Below are 21,344 nucleotides of genomic sequence, written 5' to 3'. Positions count from 1 at the left end.
AAATTTGATTGGCATCAGCATTAGGACAAGTCCATTTAAAGCTGCAGGTGTGGGCCAGACCGGTTGGATGCAATTTATCCAGTGATGGGAGAAAAAGTCCAATTTTTGCCAGGGGATGACAGGAGTACTGCAGGTCTATTTAGAAAGTGGAGTCCAGATAGATGTAGGATGAGCTCAACGCGTTTCACTGGCACAAGTACAATTCAGCTTCCTCAGGACCATGCTCCTGAGGAAGATGGATTGTACTTGTGCCAGTGAAACGCGGTCAGTTTCTCAGTAAATACCACCGCTCTAAAAGGATACCAATGTGTTTTAGGGTACATAATGTACCCACCCTGGGATGTAATATTCCGACTTTCTGTACAAAATGGTGCTCAGTTCTCAATAAATGTTCATCAGATCTAATTTTATTGGTTATTGAAGAGGTTACAAGTGATTTGAAAAAATTACGTGTGGAAATTGATAAGTTTAAGGGTCTATATATGAAAAAATTGTCCAGTGATAAAGCTGAACCTTTGCTTGAGAAATTAAAGGGACAAATTGATGTATACCATCAGGAGTTGTTGAAGTTTAAAAGGAATAAATTGGAAACTGTCAACTCTGATTATAAACTACATACAGTGAATAGGTGGCTTAGTGGAAATTCTAGTGACACATGGAATAGACGCCCTTATCGATTTCATAGACAGAGACCATTTGTGAATAGTGGGGCCTCCTCAGTATTCTCATCATCTGAGGGTGAGACCACCGACTCTAATGAGCCTAGAATGCAGCGACAACATTTTTTAGAGACAGGTACACCCCTTTATCCCCCCTTTCAAAAAGGAAGCGGGTCCAGAAACATCAGAGGAGGGGTGGGAACTGTAACAAGAAGAAGAGGGCGGAGACCAAAGACTTAAGTCCGATATTTAATCTATCGACATACACATTGAGTGAGTCAGAAATGTCAGTACTATCACTTGGTCTATCCTTCATCCCCACTGTTACCCATTATCCATTTGATTGGTCTATTGATAATTATCGACTAGGTCGAACGCTTCGACTTAGGGAGTGGTTTGGTGGTGAAGAATTGATTCAAAATCATCTGACAAAATTAAAGAAACCTAGTCTATAAGATCCTGTATCACAAAATGCTAGCATTAAGACATTTACACGTATCACGGAAACTGATAAAAAGCTCAAAACTAAGAGTAGACCAAATAATCACAATTTGTCAGTTAGTCAAAGATCAGCATTGAAACGACTGAAGGACAATAAGGATATCACCATCTGCCCCGTTGATAAGGGTGGGGCGGTGGTGATACAAGATTGGTCCTAGTATGACCAAGAGGTTAGACAACAATTATCAGATGGTACCACCTACATCAAACTGGGCCGTGACCCTACAAATACCATTAAAAATGTAATTGATGAAACTATTGATATGGGCTGTCAAGGAGGTTGGATAGACAGTGATACTGTTGATTTTTTAAAAGTGGATTATCCCATAACACCTATACTCTACATGTTGCCTAAAGCCCACCAACAATTAAAAAATCCCCCCTGGTAGGCCCATTATATCGGCCAGGGGGTCGCTTTTGCAACCGCTTGCTAGATATGTTGACCAGTTCTTACAGCCACTGGTAATGAACAAGTTACATACGTGACACAACTGACTTTCTAAATAAAATCAGAAGCCTTAGGTTACCTGACACAGATGTATGTTTAGTTACCCTTGATGTCATTCCACATCTTGGTGGCATTGAAGCCATTAGACAACACCTGGTAGAGGCAAAACATACCATGCCTCCCATTGATTTTATAACCAATCTTGTTGAACTGGTTCTTAAACAGAATTATTTCATGTATGGCTCAGAACACTTTGCCCAGATCAATGGTGCTGCCATGGGCTCAAATCTGGAGCCTGCTTATGCCAATTTGTATATGGCCATATATGAGCGTAAATAATTTCTTAGCAGGTATGGGCATAAGTTACTTATGTATGTTCATTTTATCAATGATATTTTCCTACTCTGGTCTGGCACTGGGGATGAATTAACTGAAATGATAGAGTCACTAAACATACTTGATGAGCCTATCAGATTTACTTTTTGTATGAATAAAAACACAGTGGTAATTTTGGATGTCACACTCTGGCGAGAAGGGTCTGAACTGCATACCACATTATTTAGGAAAGAGACTGACAGAAACAATCTCCTTTTGGCCACTAGCCAACATCCTCCAATGCTAAAGGAAAGTCTCTATCTCCCAGGTTTTGCGTGTATTACGCATAAATTCATGTGATGAATTAGCTAAAACACAGATTGAAGAAATGAAGATCAGATTCTTACAATGTGGGTACTCACTGACCACACTACAAAGGTGTATTAACAAAGCATATCATCGCTTTAGACAGCCACTAGATAAAACAGCTAAAAATGCTGTCCAAGATCTGATAGTACATGTTACCACGTATGACCACACTGCATACGTGACCAAGAGTATTTATAATCAGCACTGTCCTTTATTGACAACGGACTCTAACCTAAATCTACGTGGATCAAAACCACTGATGAATGCTTATAGGAGAGGCCCAAACCTGCGCCAGTTACTGATGCGACCGACCATGCAACCATCTAAACAACCTATCCATTGGTTACGATCTGGAAGGACTGGCTGTTTAAAGTGTAAAGGTTGCCCCACATGTAACTCAATGATCAGTGGTAAAGAATTCCGACACCCTCATAGTTGTGCCAGGTTCCCTATTCGGTACAACCTGACCTGTACAAGTGCGTTTGTAATATACTATGTGACCTGCCCATGCGGGCTGTATTACATCGGCATGACCAAGAGACCGTTCAGAGATAGGATAGCCAATCATAGATATTCAATTCGATTGGCCATTGAGACAAGGAAGACTGATAAACTAGTGGCGAAACATTTTATGGAATATAATCACCAAGTTTCAACATTATGTTGTATGGTCATCGATCAAGTTCAAGAGCTACAGAGAGGAGTGGACCGTGTACTGTTATTTAAAAAGCTTGAAGCCCGTTGGATCTACAAACTCAATACCATTGTACCCCGTGGGTTAAATGAACATAACCCTTTACATTTTTTTATCCACTAAAGATATCTATACTCCTATGGTAATCAAGATTGATACCTAGAAACAATAGTGGGAAGTACACTGTATAGTGTTAGACTATGTGTATGACTATGGAACATGCAAATGGTTAGACACATTATGGATTTTATATTATATATATGTTTGTTTAAATTTTTTTTTTTTTTTGTATTTTTATTGATGCATTAATGGTCCCTGGCAGGCTCTCCTATATGACGGTGCACATGTATAAAATACAAATTGGCATATATACTATATGTGTATGTGCTACACATGTATCTAGATTAATAATATACTGGCCGTATGATAATGGTATACATTTTTGATGCAGGATATAATATTATCGATTGGGGTTAACTGCTATATGTCATCCAGAAATATGTGCATAGGTATAGTACCAATAAGCCACAATACAATGGTATTCTTTGTACTAAAGTCAAGAATGCTTAGGGTATTTTCTGCCCCATTTACTAAGTAGATACTATAGTGATGGAATGGTACTAGTGGTGCACACCGAGTGGACTGTACTATAACAGCGGTGGAATGCATCGTATTGCGAGTGTAACGCAAATGACGCGTTTCCGCCCAGATGACGCGAACGATGTACTTCCGCCCTATGACGGTGGAACGCAGGGGCAATGGCTGGTGAAGTGCACACGAGACACTCCCCCCTGAGCCGGTCTGGTTACATGATTCCGGGATAGGTTTACTGATACACCATGAGATTGTGAGCATTCTATACGGTTTTGCTGGTCTTGGTTGAGATTAATAAATAAACAGTTTTTTACAATCTAGGGATACATTGATGAGTTATAATATGGTCCTTGTGTATTTGCTCTCATTTCCGGCCATTTATTAATTAAATAGGATAATTTGTTTAATGTGCTGTGCTATATAGGGGGGCCCTTCAGGCTATGTCAGTATGTCTGATGGTCGTCTTGAGAAAGGCCATCTGTGCTGAAACGTCAACATAGAATTGATGTCTTGGATGCAATAAACTATTCTTTGTAAGTTGTGGATTGGTGAGTGCCCTCTGTTAAGACTCAATAGTCTTATACTACTCTACTATATGTGAAAACCTTGTTTGGTTTTCTTGTGGAGCACCCCATTGATGACAGCAAGCACAGATGAGAGTGCGGACATAATATTGGATATATATATATATACTGTATATATGTAAATGCAATATTGAAAGGAGCACTCGCCAGTCTTTATAAGCATTTTTTATTTTATCAGGACATCAGCATAAGGACTTGTAGTTGTTACGCACACCAGTGCTAACAGGAGTATACCGGTGTATGAACAGAGAGGGAAGCGAAGCAAATGAACTCACAGACAGTATAACATAACATACACAGGAGGTGATGGAATAACTAATAAACACAAAGTGAACGGAGAAGCCCAAAGACTCAGGAATTGGGTGTCTCCCTAGTGTCAGGAATGCTCAGACGGAATAGAGCGGACAATGAAGCAATGTGCAGTGATTTAACATGTGGAGCACCTGAAATGATGTTGCTAAGAGCAACAGAAAAAACCCCAAAGGGTCACCAACGGGTGTGGGAATAAACTCCTTGGTCAGAGATAGAAATACAGACACAAGGAGAGTATCCACAATCCTAACCCCCACTTGCAGGGCACAGGTTCAGCTTACTGCCACTAAACTGACACCTGGACGCCCTGCACAGTGAGGGAGGATTAAGCAAGCAGGTCTGAGAGTGCAGCCGCAAACCTGCTGGGTTCACAGAATAGCAAAAAAAACCCCAGCAGGTCAAACAACTGACTCCAGTCTTACTGCTAGGTCCGGATTCCCTGCCGTGCACAGAGCCTGTAACCACTACACAGTAAAAACCCGGACCGGAGTATCAGCTGCGCTCAGGTTACTTCGCTAACACTTGCCTCCCGGTTGCCATGGCAACGTGGCAGCACAGAGCAGGAGATCCTAACAGTATCCCCCCTCTGACGAGGGGTCAAAGAACCCCTACCACCGGGTTTATCGGGGAACTGCGAGAAGAAAGAGCGTATCAGTCTGGGGGCATGAAGATCACAACTGCGCACCCACGACCGCTCCTCTGGGCCATACCCCTTCCAGTGCACCAAAAATGACAGCCGACCCCGAAATATCTTGGAGTCAAGAACCCTTTCAACCACAAACTCCCTCTAACCCCGTATCAGAAGAGGAGAAGGTCTTCCACTGGAAGAAGGATTACTAACCGCCAGTTTTAAAAGGGAACAATGAAATGTTTTATTGATACCCAATGAACGGGGCAGATCTAACTGAAATGCCACCGGATTGATAACCCTGGTGATCTTATAAGGGCCGATGAACCGGGGGCCTAATTTATGAGATGGCTGTCTCAACTTCAAATTCTTGGTGGACAACCAGACGAAGTCTCCTAATTTGAAGCTGCAGGGTCTTCTCCGCTTATCAAAAACCCTTTTGGTCACTAATGACACAGACACAAGGGCTTTCTTCACTTTCCTCCAAATACCCCTAAGGACCGAAACAACAGAGGAACCACCAGGCGTGGAATCCAGGGGGTCAAAAGAATTGGCCTTAGGATGATGCCCATACACACAAAGGAAGGGAGAGATCCCTGTAGCAGAGTGAGCCGCGTTGTTATAGGCAAACTCCGCCATGGACAGATGAGCAACCCAGTCAGTATGACACTTGGAGACATAACACCTGAGGAACTGCTCCAAGGACTGGTTCACCCTCTCAGTCTGCCCATTAGACTGTGGATGGTAGCCTGACGACAAGCTCACAGAAATCTGGAGATCAGAACAAAATGCCCTCCAGAATTTGGCCACAAACTGGGATCCACGGTCAGAGACCAACCACATCAAGTGGCAACCCGTGGAGGCGCACAACATGCTGCATAAATAACTCAGACAGGCGTCTGGCCGATGGCAACCCAACCAGTGGAACGAAATGCGCCATCTTCGAAAACCTGTCAACGACAACCCAAATGGCTGTCATCCCCGAGGATTTGGGCAAGTCCACCACAAAATCCATGGAAATGTGGGTCCATGGCTTAGACGGAATAGAGAGTGGATGTAATGGGCCGACAGGAACCCCTCTAGGAGTTTTATTTCGGGCACAAACGTCACATGCCCGAACCCACTGATCCACATCCCTAGCCACCGAGGGCCACCACACCGCCCTAGACAGCAACTCCCTAGTTCTGGCAATACCCGGATGCCCTGCCGACCTCTTGGCATGGAATTCCAGGAACACTCGCTGTCTTAACCTAGGAGGCACAAACAAGAGACCTACCGGAAGGTCTGGAGGAGCCTGCTCCTGTGCTCTAAGGACTAATGACAAGAGGTCCTGGGTAATGCCCACTTTAATACATGATGGGGACACAATGGGCAATGGCTTCTCGGTGGTCTCTTGAACTGGAGCAAAACTCCGCGAGAGCGCATCAGCCTTGATGTTTTTTGACCCAGGGCGATATGTTATCAAAAAAATTAAAGCGAGCAAAAAACAAAGCCCATCGTGCCTGCCTGGCATTGAGCCGCTTCGCTGACTCTAAATATGCCAGATTCTTATGGTCGGTGAGAATTGAGACCACAAACTTAGCCCCCTCAAGCCAGTGTCTCCACTCCCCGAGTGCATCCTTTATAGCCAACAATTCCCGGTTACCCACATCATAATTCATCTCAGCAGACGAAAATTTACGGGAAAAGTAAGCACAGGGATGAAGGCGATTATCAGACACCCCCATCTGAGAGAGCACTGCCCCAATACCTATCTCAGAGGCATCCACTTCTACCACAAAAGGACGCTCTGGATCTGGGTGTCGCAGCACCTTGGCCGAGACAAATGCCCTTTTGAGACGGGCAAAGGCCGCTTTGGCCTCACAAGACCAGTGAGCAACATCCGCCCCTTTCTTAGTGAGTGCCACCAAAGGGGCCACTATAGACGAAAATCCAGCGATAAACCGTCTATAAAATTTTGCAAAGCCCAGAAAACGCTGAAGCGCCTTCAAACTAGTGGGCTGTACCCAATCCAGGACTGCCTGTACCTTAGAACCCTCCATTTGAAAACCTTCTGAGGAGATAATATACCCTAGAAATGCGATTTGCTGGACTTCAAACTCGCACTTCTCCAGCTTCGCCCCAAGCTGGTGGTCCCTGAGTTTCTGGAGGACTAAGCGTACATGCTTCCGATGTTCCTCCAGGGAATGAGAGAAGATTAGGATGTCATCTAGATAAACAACTAAGAATCTATCCAAATATTCATCGTTCATGAATTCCTGGAAGACTGCCGGGGCATTAGAGAGCCCAAAAGGCATCACCAAATATTCATAATGCCCTGAGTGGGTATTAAAGGCAGTCTTCCATTCATCCCCCTCTCTTATTCGGATTAGATTGTAAGCACCGCGTAGGTCAATCTTAGAAAAAATTGTGGCAGTACGAAGCTGGTCAAACAAAACCGAAATGAGAGGCAGTGGGTATAAGTTTTTAATCGTGATACGGTTCAATTCCCTGAAGTCGATGCAGGGTCGCAACGAACTGCCTTTTTACCCACGAAAAAGAACCCCGACCCAACTGGGGACTGTGAGGGTCTGATAAATCCCTTAGCCAAGTTCTCCTGAATGTACTCTGCCATAGCCTGAGTCTCAGGACGTGACAGGGAGTACAACCTGCTCTTGGGAAGCTTAGCATCCGGCAACAAATCAATGGCACAGTCATAGGGGCGATGGGGAGGTAGTACCTCCGCAACTTTTTTGGAGAATACATCCGCAAAATCTGCATAACATCCTGGCAATCCTGGCAAACTTAGCTGCGAGAGCCTGACTGGAAGGCTCAAGCAACTCCTGAAACAATCACTACCTCAACTAAGAATCTCCCCAGAGACCCAGTCAAATTGAGGGTTATGGGCCCTTAACCAGGGTAACCCCAAAACCAATGGGGCAAAAGAACAGACAGTCACATAAAAAGACAATTTTTCAGCGTGTGTGGCTCCAATAAACAAAGGAATTTGGCTGGTGCAGGAGGTAATTTTACCCTGGGACAATGGTTCCCCGTTTAACCCACAGATCTCAATCTCTGATGCCAAAGGTACTGAGGGAACAGAGTGTTCCAGGGCGAATTGACGGTCCATGAAAACCCCATCGGCCCCACTGTCAACAAAGGCCTCAGTCTTGACAGTTTGACCGGGGATCTCCAAAGTCACCGGTATGAGAAAAGTCTTTTTGGGAAATTCTGACTTCTGGCCTGACAGGATATTTCCCATCACCCTCAGGCCCTGAAGTTTTCCGGTTTTTCTGGGCATGATACTACAACATGACCTTTATTCCCACAGTACAAACACAAACCCTGCTGTCTCCTCCGCGTCTTCTCACGCGAGGAGAGGCGGGTAGCCCCAATCTGCATAGGCTCCTCGGAATATTCCTCAGAGTCTGAGGTTCCCTTGGGAAAAAAGGAAACTGCGGTCTCCCTTTCAAGCCTACGCTCTCTCAGCCGTCTATCCACCCGGATGGATAACTGCATGAGCTGATCTAAGCTATCAGGCGAGGGATATTATACCAGTTGGTCCTTTATCTGGTCAGAAAGGCCCCTTCGGTACTGGTTTCTCAGGGCTGGGTCATTCCACTGGGTATCATGAGCCAACCTCCGAAACTCTGTACTATAAACCTCAGCTGGCCGTCGCCCTTGCTTAAGTTCCGTAATCTGAGCCTCGGCTGAAGCCATTTTGTCAGGGTCATCATACAAAATGCCCAGTGCCGTAAAAAAAGCATCAACACTTTTAAGCGACGGACAGTCAGGCTGTAACCAATATGCCCAGACCTGTGGGTCTCCTTGTAGCAAGGAAATCACCATGCCCACCCGCTGAATCTCCGACCCAGAAGAATGGGACCTAAGCCTGAAATATAGCTTACAGCTCTCCTTGAAACAAAAGAACTGCGAGCGATCTCCAGAAAAATGATCCAGGAGATTTACTTTCGGCTCCTTAACCCCTGAACTTGCTGCTGCTGCGGGAGCTCCGCTAGCGGCTTGCGGGGTGTTCATTTTAATGGACATCTCATTAAATTGTCGAGTCAGGACCTGCACCTGATCGACCACCTGTTGCAAAGTATTTTGAGGGGTATGCTCCATATTCCCACAAAATTTCAACAGGAGTAGGGCTGCTGAATATGTTACGCACACCAGTGCTAACAGGAGTATACCGGTGTATGAACAGAGAGGGAAGCGAAGCAAACAAACTCACAGACAGTATAACATAACATACACAGGAGGTGATGGAATAACTAATAAACACAAAGTGAATGGAGAAGCCCAAAGGCTCAGGAATTGGGTGTCTCCCTAGTGTCAGGGATGCTCAGATGGAATAGAGCGGACAATGAAGCGATGTGTAGTGATTTAACATGTGGAGCACCTGAAATTATGTTGCTATTAGCAACAGAAAAAACCCCAAAGGGTTACCAACGGCACAGAGCCTGTAACCACTACACAGTAAAAACCCGGACCGGAGTATCAGCTGCGCTCAGGTTACTTCGCTAACACTTGCCTCCCAGTTGCCATGGCGACGTGGCAGCACAGAGCAGGAGATCCTAACAGTAGTATCAATGTTTTGGTCCCATGTGAGACCTTTGTCAAGATCACAAGACAGTGCAAAAACACCCACTTATATACCCATGTAGCCCTCCCCCCAATTAGTACAAACAACACCCCCATCACATTATAAAATAAACACCACTAAAAACATTGTGTAAGTAAAGACTTACAACATACAAATTCAAGTACTATATAAAAAGATCCATACGATTAGTCACATAATTGAAAGTTCCACAGTGAATTGCATGTGTAATAGTACTGCGTGCCGCACTTCCGGTGTTTGGAATGCAAGCCCCGGTCATATGACTGGTGTCACGTCTAGCAGAGTTTGAGGATCCGGCAACTGAGTTTTCCCCGAGGAGGTAGCAGGCTGTGAATGAACCAGATGAGGGGGCTGGATATAGTTCCTTTGCATGGGACACGGAGCAATGAAGAACGTAGGCAGGATTTGAGAGTCAATGGAAAGTATTTATTAAGTACAGGGCTGAGGTAAAGAACCGAGGCTGGAGCACGATGATTAAGACGTGGCTGGAGGCAAAGAACTGTGGACCGTGATTTGAAAGACGAGACTGTAGATGATGAACTGTGGATGATGGTTGAAGACGTGGCTGGAGACAAGGACTGTGGACTGTGGTTTGGAAAACGAGGCTGAAGATAATGATCTGCAGGCGGTGGTCGGTGGTCCAAAGGCGTGGCTGGTGAAGGAGAGCTGTGGAGTGTGGCTTGAAAGACGAGGCAGAAGATCCGGGGCCGACTGTGCCCAAAGAGTCTTACTGGACCGGGTTTTCCAGGGTCGCTTCCACACGCAGTAGCAGGGTAGGAACGGCAGGGCTGCAGCAGCAACAGAGAACCGACCAAGCAGGATCAGGAGGAACCAGAAAACAGCAGGAATCCTGGGAGCACAGGCTAAAGCACCTGCAACAGGGTTGTAACATGAAGCACTGGCATCCCTGTCCTAAACCAGCCCCCTTTTATAGGGAGAGCTTCCCCTGGATTGGCTGGAAGAGACAGGAAACAGGAACTATGCTCAAAACTTGGTCTCCAACATGGCGGCGCCCAGTAATGCAGACCTTTTTGCAAAGCCACATTGCTCACTGCCCCTGGTCTAGCAGTGGCTCAGCAAGAGCGACCCACTGTAGCGACGACCCGCCGCCACGAGCGGACCCCCTCACCGCCTCTACTGCTGCCCACGGATCTGGCGCAGCAGCCCATCTCCGCCGCTGCCCGCACATCGCGAAGGAAGCCAGCCCTGCGGCCGCAGCGTACCGGTAAGACTCTGGACGCTGACAGTACCCCCCCCTTTGCGGGTGGACTCCAGACACCTATGTGGTTTAGTTGGAAACTTGGCATGAAATGTCCGAAGAAGTCTTCGAGCATGGACATCCTCTGCATCTACCCAAGATATCTCCTCTGGCCCATACCCCTTCCAATCGACAAGGTACTAGATGCGACCATAATGTCTGCGAGAATCAAGGATCTTGTGAATCTCAAATTCGTCTCCATGTGCTGATTGGATCTTGGGTGATTTAGGCAGAGAGCGGCTCTGAACCGATTAAGTACCAATGGTTTTAAGAGAGAAATATGAAATGCATTAGGAATTCTTAACTGCAGAGGTAATTTCACTTTGTAAGCCACAGGATTCAACACTTTTTCGATTGGGTAAGGCCCAATAAATCTGGGAGCAAACTTTTTTGTAGGGACCTTTAATCTAAGGTTACGTGTGGAAACCCAAACACGATCTCCTACCTTAAGGCTTGGTACAGCTTTTCGTTTCAGATCTGCATAGGTCTTATATCTCTTGGAAGTCTTGAGCAAAGTCTTGTGAACTTGTTTCCAGGCTTCAGTAAGTTGTCGAAGTGTTGACTCTGCAGCAGGAACCTCGAGCGTAGGCAGAAGTTGGAAGTCAGGAACTCTTGGATGGTAACCATAATTAATGAAGAATGGAGAAGATTTTGTGGCAGAGTGATAAAGATTGTTATAGGCAAATTCTGCAAATGGGTGGAAGTCCAGCCAGTTGTCCTGTGAGGAGGACATGAATAAACGCAGAAAAGTCTCCAGATCCTGGTTCACTCTCTCTGTTTGACCATCCGTTTGGGGATGATAGCCTGAGGAGAAATGTAATTTCACGCCAAGAGCGGAACATAGGGATCTCCAAAACTTGGCCACAAATTGAGGACCTCTATCAGACACGATTTCCTGTGGTAGACCATGGAGTCGAAAGATCTCTGCTATAAACAATTTTGCCAACTGGGATGCAGATGGAAGGTTAGCCATAAGAACAAAGTGTGCCATTTTAGAGAATCGGTCAACTATGACCCATACGGTGTTCCGCCCACCAGACATAGGTAAATCTGTAATAAAGTCCATAGAAATATGCGTCCATGGTCTTAGTGGTACCGGTAAAGGATGGAGTAACCCGGCTGGTGGACCTTTGGGACTTTTATGCTGAGCACATCTTGGACAGGCAGCCACAAATTCCTGAACGTCAGTCCTGAGATGAGGCCACCAGTAGGAGCGCTGAATGAATTTAAGTGTCTTATGACCGCCCGCATGGCCCATGAAGTAGGAGGAGTGAGCCCATGTGAGAAGTTTTTTGCGCAGATTTGGTGCAACGAAGATCTTCCCTGGAGGAGGAAGTGGAGAGGTTTTAGTTGCAGAAAAAGAGGTGGATTCCAGGATAAATTGCTTTTTTGAGCGGTCAGAGGGTTCTTCTGAACTTAGGGAGCGAGATAAGGCATCTGCCTTTTTGTTGAGGGATTCTGGTCGGTAACTGAGTTTAAAATTAAAACGGGTAAAGAAGAGTGCCCATCTTGCTTGGCGTGGGTTCAGACATCGGGCTGACTGTAGATACAGGAGGTTCTTGTGATCTGTGGTTACCGAAATTGGATGCTGAGCTCCCTCCAACAAACACCTCCACTCCTCAAAGGCCAACTTAATTGCCAGTAATTCCTGTTCCCCAATAGCATAATTCTGTTCAGCGGGGGAGAATCTTCGCGAGAAGAACGCACAGGGATGGACCTTCTTGTTCTCGAAAAGCTGGGATAATACTGCTACCACTCCCACAGTAGAGGCATCAACCTCCACCAAGAACGGACGGCTGAGATCGGGTTGTCGAAGAACTGGAGCAGTCGTGAAGGCCTCCTTTAAAGATGAAAAAGCTTCCAAAGCCTCAGGAGACCACTTGGCAGTATCGGATCCCTTCCTAGTTAATGCGGTTATAGGAGTTATGACAGAAGAATAATTTTGAATGAATCTTCGGTAGAAGTTAGCAAACCCCAGGAAACGTTGAATTCCTTTAAGGGTAGCTGGAAGTGCCCAATCCTGAATTGCCTGGACTTTAGCGGGGTCCATCTGTAACTTCTGCCCTGAAAGAATGTAACTGAGGAATGGAATTGTGGGTACTTCAAAGGTGCACTTCTCTAACTTACAGAATAACTGATTCCTTCGTAAACGAGTTAACACTTCTTTGACTTGTTCCCGATTGGTCTTCAGATCCTTAGAAAAAATGAGGATGTCATCCAGATATACTACCAAGCAGTCATAGAGAAGATCTCTGAAGATTTCGTTAACAAACTCTTGAAAGACAGCTGGGGCGTTACATAGGCCAAAAGGCATTACCAGGTATTCGTAATGGACGTCGCGGGTATTAAATGCCGTCTTCTATTCGTCCCCTGGGCGAATACGTATAAGATTGTAGGCCCCCCGTAAGTCCAACTTAGTAAATACAGTAGCTCCTTTAACACGGTCGAACAGTTCTGGAATCAGAGGTAACGGATATCTGTTCTTAACTGTTATGTCATTGAGACCTCTATAGTCAATACATGGCCGCAACCCCCCATCTTTCTTTTTGACAAAGAAAACCCCCGCTCCAGCCGGAGATGTAGAAGACCTGATGAACCCTTTCTCCAAGTTTTCCCAGATATACTCCGACATGTCCTGTGTCTCGGGAAGTGAGAGAGAGTAAATTCGACCTCAGGGAGGAGTATTACCCGGTACTAGCTCAATGGGACAATCCCAAGTACGATGTGGAGGCAAGGTGTCCGCCCCTTGCTTACTGAAAACATCTTGAAAAGCTTGGTACTCCACAGGAAGGCTGGAAGGGCTGGAAGAACAGAGAGGTCTAACTGAAGGTAAACAGTTCTGAAAACAGTCTTGTCCCCAAGAGAGAACATCCATAGTTTGCCAATCTATGTGGGGATTGTGTCTGATTAACTATGGAAACCCTAGGATTAGTTCATGAGAGGTTTTAGGAATTACAAGGAAAGAGATTTCTTCTGAATGGAGAACTCCGACCTTCATCTTGAGAGGAATAGTATAAAAGGATATAATACCCTCAGGGATATAACTTCCATCCACTGCGGTAACAGAAATGGTACGATCCAAAGGATCGTTTGACCAGAGCTGACGTAATGAAGCTTTTGGCGGCTCCGGAGTCGAGTAGTGCAGGGATGAGAAGAGAAGAAGAAGGGAGCTCCAATTGGGTTAACAGGACAGACTCTTTCTTGGTATGTAATTCTAAGAATTCTCCTAGCTTGACCTCTCCAGCACAAACTAGGAGCAGGCGTTTCCCAGACGTAGATTGCAAGTTTTAACAAAGTGATCAGATGCACCACAATACAGGCAGAGGTTCCCTTGTCGCCATCTCTGACGTTCTTCATTGGAGAGGCGGGAACGATTAATCTGCATGGGTTCTTCCGCAGTTGGTGATGATGGTGTTGGTGGAAGAACAATTCTAAGCTTAGGGCGATCTGACCGCAACCTCTCCATACAGCTTTCTCTGTACCTCAGGTCTAACTTATTGCATAAAGAAATTAGTGTATCCAACTTATCAGGTACGTCCTGAGTTGCGAGGTCATCTTTGATCTTTTCGGAGAGACCGCTCCAGAAAGCTGCAATGAGAGCCTCCTCATTCCAGTTCAGTTTCCGAGGAAAGGGTGCGAAACTAGATCACGTACTGACTGACCGTACGCGTGCCCTGACGCAGACGCAGGCTCTCCAACGAGGCAGCTGAAGTCCTGCCCGGTTCGTCAAAGATTTTTCGGAAGGTGGCCACGAATTCTGGGTAGTTAGATAAGATGGGATCCATCCTCTCCCACAAATGTGAATCCCATTCCAACGCTTGCCCGGTAAGTAAAGAAATTATATAGGCTACTTTGGTTCATGCCAATGGGAAGTTGGCCGACTGTAGTCCGAACTGGATTTCGCACTGGTTAAGAAACCTGCGGCATTGTTTTGGATTCCCATCGAATTTATTGGGAGGTGGCAAATGCAACCGTGGAAGAGGTACTGGTACAGGAGGAAGCGGGACTGGAGGTGCTAATGTGGGAGCAGCTGTAGATACTTGAGAGGCCGTCATGGCAACACAGAGAGAATCGAGACGTTCGGACATACTCTGCATGAACTGCACGATTTGAGATTGTGTGGCCTCCTGTTTACTTAAGCGAGACCAGATATCTGTAGTTGAATCCCCTCCTGAGGCCTGATCACCTGTCAAATCCATTTGGCCAGTGCTTACTGTCACGTCTAGCAGAGTTTGAGGATACGGCAGCTGAGATTTGCCCGAGGAGGTAGCAGGCTGTGAATGAACCAGATGAGGGGGCTGGATATAGTTCCTTCGCATGGGACACGGAGCAATGAAGAACGTAGGCGGGATTTGAGAGTCAATGGAAAGTATTTATTAAGTACAGGGCTGAGGTAGAGAACCGAGGCTGGAACACGATGGTTAAGACGTGGCTGGAGGCAAAGAACTGTGGACTGTGATTTGAAAGACGAGACTGTAGATGATGAACTGTGGATGATGGTTGAAGACGTGGCTGGAGACAAGGACTGTGGACTGTGGTTTGGAATACGAGGCTGAAGATAATGATCTGCAGGCGGTGGTCGGTGGTATAAAGGCGTGGCTGGTGAAGGAGATCTGTGGAGTGTGGCTTGAAAGACGAGGCAGAAGACCCGGGGCTGACTGTGCCCAAAGAGTCTTATTGGACCGGGTTTTCCAGGGGCGCTTCCACAGGCAGTAGCAGGGTAGGAACGGCAGGGCTGCAGCAGCAACAGAGAACTGACCAAGCAGGATCAGGAGGAACCAGAAAACAGCAGGAATCCTGGGAGCACAGGCTAAAGCACCTACAACAGGGTTGTAACTTGAAGCACTGGCATCCCTGTCCTAAACCAGCCCCCTTTTATAGGGAGAGCTTCCCCTGGATTGGCTGGAAGAGACAGGAAACAGGAACTATGCTCAAAACTTGGTCTCCAACATGGCGGCGCCCAGTAATGCAGACCTTTTTGCAAAGCCACATTGCTCACTGCCCCTAGTCTGCTAGCAGTGGCTCAGCAAGAGCGACCCACTGTAGCGATGACCCGCCGCCACGAGCGGACCCCCTCACCGTCGCTACTGCTGCCCACGGATCAGGTGCAGCAGCCCACCTCCGCCGCTGCCCGCACATCGCCAAGAAAGCCAGCCCCGCGGCCCCAGCGTACCGGTAAGACTCCGGACGCTGACAACTGGAAGTCTATGTTAACCATATCAAGTACATCGCAATCAGCCCCTGCATCGTCATTCTCCTCATCTAATTCATTATGTACATAATTGAAACCCTGTAAGCGAACACTAATCAATGACTTGGCGATGCGCTCCTTCCTCCACCACCGGCATTCTCTCACCACGCCAACGGAGCCCAGTGTTCTGCCGCTTACACACACGGCAGGTCCAGATGATGTAAAGATCCTTCAGCGGTTGGCGGTTCACGTGTTCTGCTTCCTGAGATCCGTTGTTCTACGGGACGAGTTCTTCCTTGTTGGTAACATCTATTGTCATGTGGTAACCAGCCCACAGTGTCTTATTCTCTGGTACGAGTACTGTCTAACTGGAGCTGCAGTTTTTATCTGATTGTGAAATAAAACTTTTATGCACTATGGAGCGCCTCCTTTCCTTTTATTTTTTCTACTAGGATTTATGCCAATGGATCCTGGGTCTTTGGAGTTGGAATAGGGGAGCAGTGGTCCTTATTATTGTGGCCACATATGCAAGTAGACTTCAGATCATCAGCTGTCTGTGCTGGACTCTATATACTCTAGTATATTGGTGCCTTAACTAATTTTGTTTATTATATATATATATATATATATATATAGTGATCTGGGGAGACTGGCACTCCAATGTAGATAGTGTATAAGTCTGGTGCCTTCCTCAGTAGTTAGTGTAGACAAAGAATAAATAGATGACACTCGGCCAATAGGGTTAAGTTCTATTGTTTTACTGTTTGGTTTGCTTTACACTAGTGTGCTTTGTAGAGCGAGAGAAAGAGTCCAAAGGTGCGACACTCCTGGTGACTTGGAGAAAGTACACTTCACAACAGCATGTGAGACAATGTTTCAATGCCTATATTATTCTGGCATTTTCATCAGGTATAACACATAGTGTAAATAGTCTTACCTTAAATAGCTTTACAACCAAGTGCACAGTAGCATCTGGGACGTGGATGACCCACCCACTTTCAGTTGCGCATATCCATCACTGCTAGGTCCATAATCTTAAAAGTGTCACCTCACTATGGTAACCAGACAACACTATATTTGCTTTAAAGAGAACTGGATACAAAATATAAGCAAGAATCGTAAAGTATAATAAGTGCAGCAGAATGTCCACTATCTTAATGGTATGGACTCTCCATTGCATTATCTGTGGAGGCACCCGGTGCATATATTTCGCTTATGGGAGAGCCGGGTACATTGAACTATATATATATATATTTATATATATATATATATATATATATATATATATACTAGCTGGAGTACACAGCGTTGCCCGGGATTCTAAGAATGTCTGTTTAAAAAAATAAGTGTAAATATTAAACGCACAGTATAAATAACATTGTAGATAGCTGAATACCCATGCTTTGCTATGGGATGAGGATGGTAAATTACATTGATAGTTGCTCGTTAATTTACGATGGTTGGAGATCTAGCATATAGGCATATCTTGCTTCCCCAACGCACTTTGTTTAGTGGCCAACCCCTTTTTATTCCCCCAAGGGACCCTGCTCTTCCCACTATACAACTCTCAGTCTGTGGCTTCCTGCTGCCTCCATTCCCCTCCTCACATCATGTCAGCGCCCCAGTGAAATTATTGATTTTTTTACAGTTTCTTATATAGCGCAGCACATTATGTATCTCCTGATTTACTCTGTGCTGATGGAGGACCATGCTACTTCCATTATATAATTCTCAGTGTGTGGGTTTGTGCTACCTGCATTCCCCTCCTCACATCATGTCACTGGCCCTGTCACATGCAGCCCTGTCATCACTGACATATCATGCATGTCCTGATATAGTGTGTGCTGCTGGCCCATGCCTAGGGGTGCTAGTGGTGTGTTAACCCAACAGTGTTTGTTCCCAGAGTGTAAGTCATTTGTGTAGCAAGTTTGGTGCAAATTGCTCCAGGCATTAAAGCGTTATGCTGTCAGCTGAAATACTCTGTGCTGCTGCCTCACCCCTAGGGGGGCTAGGTGTGTCTGACCCCCACAGGGTTTGTGCCCAGCCTGTAAGTCATATGTGTACCAAGTTTGTTGTAAATTGTTCCAGCCCTTCCACAGTTATGCTGTCTGCTGACATACTCTGTGCTGCTGTCCCACCCCTAGGGGTGCTAGGGGTGTGTGACCCCCACAGTGTTTGTTTCCAGAGTGTAAGTCATATGTCTACCAAGGTTGTTGTCAATTGCTTCAGGCATTCCAGAGTTATGCTCTCTGCTGAAATACTCTGTGCTGTTTTCCCAACCCTAGGGGTTCTAGGGGTGTATGACCCCCATAGTGTTTGTTCGCAGATTGTAAGGCATATGTGTACCAATTTCTGAGTACATTGTTCCAGCAATTCCAGAGTTATGCTGTCTCACAAAGATAGATAAGTATAAGCCAGCTTAATTATTGTATAAGTGAGATTGCTTGTCTTCTACTTTTTATTTTTGCTGCTTTTTCTGTGAAAGTAACAGGGAGTTAGACCTTACAAACAATATGGGAGGGGCTGTGATTGGGGATCTCACTCAGTGCATGTCGTGCAAGATGTATGCACACCTGGAGCTACCGGCCCAGTGTGATTACATCTGCACGAGGTGTGTGCGAACAGTTGCCCTGGAAGCCCAGGTAACTGATCTAGAGCAAACTGTTATGCGACTGAGGGAGATTCACAATCTCGAGTGTAGTTTAGACAGAATGGTGGAGAAGATGCGGGAGGGGTCACTGGTAGAAGAGGATGATGATCAGGTAGCCAGTTGGGTCACAGTTAGAAGGAAGAAAAAGAGGGGGAGGCTCGACATCTCCGAACTATCAAACCCAAACAAATTTGCCCGATTGGACGAGGAATTGGAGGATGATAGTGAAGAAATGACGGTGCCGGAGGAGACTGCTCCCTCTAGCATCCAGAGGAGCGGTCCCTCTGGCGCGGTTTGGATAAAAGATAGTGAGGTACCTAGTCAGATGGTGGTGGTAGGGGATTCTATCATCAGGAAGGCAGATAGGGCAATCTGCTACCGGGGCCGTGATCGCCGTACAGTCTGTTGTCTCCCGGGTGCTCGGGAATGGCACATCGCGGACTGGGTAGATAGATTGTTGGGAGGGGCTGGGAAAGACCCGGCGGTCTTGGTGCACGTTGGCACCAATGACAAAGTTAGCGGAAGGTGGGATGTCCTTAAGAAAGACTATAGGGACTTAGGAAAGAAACTGAAGGCAAGGACATCTAAGGTAATATTCTCAGAATTGTTACCCGTGCCACGCGCTAGTCCAGGGAGGCAGAGGGAGATTAGGGAGGTAAATGTGTGGCTTAGATATTGGTGCAGGAAATAGGGGTTTGTGTTCCTGGAACACTGGGCGAACTTCTCAGTCAGGCGCCATCTCTTTTGTCGTGACGGATTGCACCTGACTGAGGAGGGGGCAGCGGTGCTGGGGGGAAGGATGGTTAGAAGGTTGGAGGAGATTTTAAACTAGGAGCCTGGGGGGAGGGTTTAGCTAGAAACTTCGGGTCATGCAGTGAGAATAGTGGGGATGGCGGTAGTAAACGAAACGGGGGAGAAGTTGGGGGGAGGGTAAGAGCAGGCGGTAAGGTTACTAACATGGGTACTAAAAGAGATTTTACCAAAGCACTAACCAATGACGATTACAGGTCATCATTGCTACATAAGGTGAAAGATGTCCCTAACGCAAGGGAAAATACTTATCTTAGTTGTATGTATGTAAACGCCAGAAGCATTACTGGTAAAAAGGGTGAACTAGAAATACTTGCAGCAAGCAAACAGTATGATATTATAGGCATTACTGAAACTTGGTGGGATGAATCTCATGATTGGACAGTCAATCTAGAGGGCTATACACTGTTTAGGAGAGACAGACTAAATAAAAAGGGTGGAGGGGTGTGTCTTTACGTAAAGCCGTTTTTAAAACCTGATATACGGGAAGATATTCAGGCGGGGACTGTAGACACTGTCGAGACATTATGGGTAGAAATTGCATGCGGTGAAAAAGGAATAAAAAAGTTAGTATTGGGTGTATGCTATAGGCTGCCTGGTATCAACGCATCTGATGAGGAATTGTTACTAAAGCAAATTGAAAGAGCAGCAGGAGTAGGAGACATAGTAGTGATGGGAGATTTTAACTATCCAGAGATAAACTGGAAAAAAGTTTCATGTGATACTGCTAGGGGCAATATGTTTTTAAACACACTTAATGATAACTACTTAGTCCAACTAATTGAGGAACCCACTAGGTACAATGCAATCTTAGACCTGGTATTAACAAACAATGGGGATTTGGTATCAGGTATTATAGTAGGGGAACCCATAGGAAACAGCGACCACAATATGGTCACATTCAATATCAATTTCCATAAACAGCCCTATACTGGCTCAACTAGGACTCTAAACTTTAGCAAAGCAAATTTTGAAAAGATGAGGGTATTTTTCAGGGATATTGAATGGAAAGTTTTGTTTTTAGGAAAAAATACAACGGAGAAATGGGAGGTACTAAAATTCCTGCTAGCTAAAAATACACTCAAATTTACTCCTATGAGCAGCAAAAAAAGGAATAAAAATCATAAACCGATGTGGCTTAACAAAAAGATTAAGGAACTTATGGGCAAGAAAAGGCGAGCATTTAAAAAATACAAATCTGACGGGGAAGCAGAGTCATTTCAGCACTATAAGGAATGTAACAAAATTTGCAAAAAGGAAATAAGAGTGGCTAAAGTAGCAACTGAAAAACTAGTAGCAAAGGAAAGCAATACATTAATAGCAAGAGATTAAAGAAGGAGAGAATAGGCCCTTTAAAAGACAAGTTGGGAGTCTTAAGCAAAAATTATAATGACATAGCGGACACACTAAATGAGTTTTTTTCAACAGTATTCACTAGAGAGGACCCAATTCAGGGACTGACACACAATCTCAATAATGAGAATATCCCACTGATAGGTACTTATTTAAGCGAGGAAGTAGTCTGTGACCGATTAAAACATTTAAAGATGAATAAATCACCAGGGCCCGATGGTATTCACCCAAGGGTTCTAATGGAGCTTCACTCTGAACTGGCAAAACCGCTATCTTTGATCTTTAAGGATTCAGTTATATCATGTATGGTTCCCAAAGACTGGCGTATAGCGGAAGTAGTGCCTATATTCAAAAAGGGAAGTAAAGCTGAAC

Source organism: Pseudophryne corroboree, chromosome 1 (genome assembly GCF_028390025.1).
Source record: "Pseudophryne corroboree isolate aPseCor3 chromosome 1, aPseCor3.hap2, whole genome shotgun sequence".
Lineage (NCBI taxonomy): Eukaryota > Metazoa > Chordata > Amphibia > Anura > Myobatrachidae > Pseudophryne > Pseudophryne corroboree.
Note: the sequence above shows the minus strand (reverse complement) of the source record.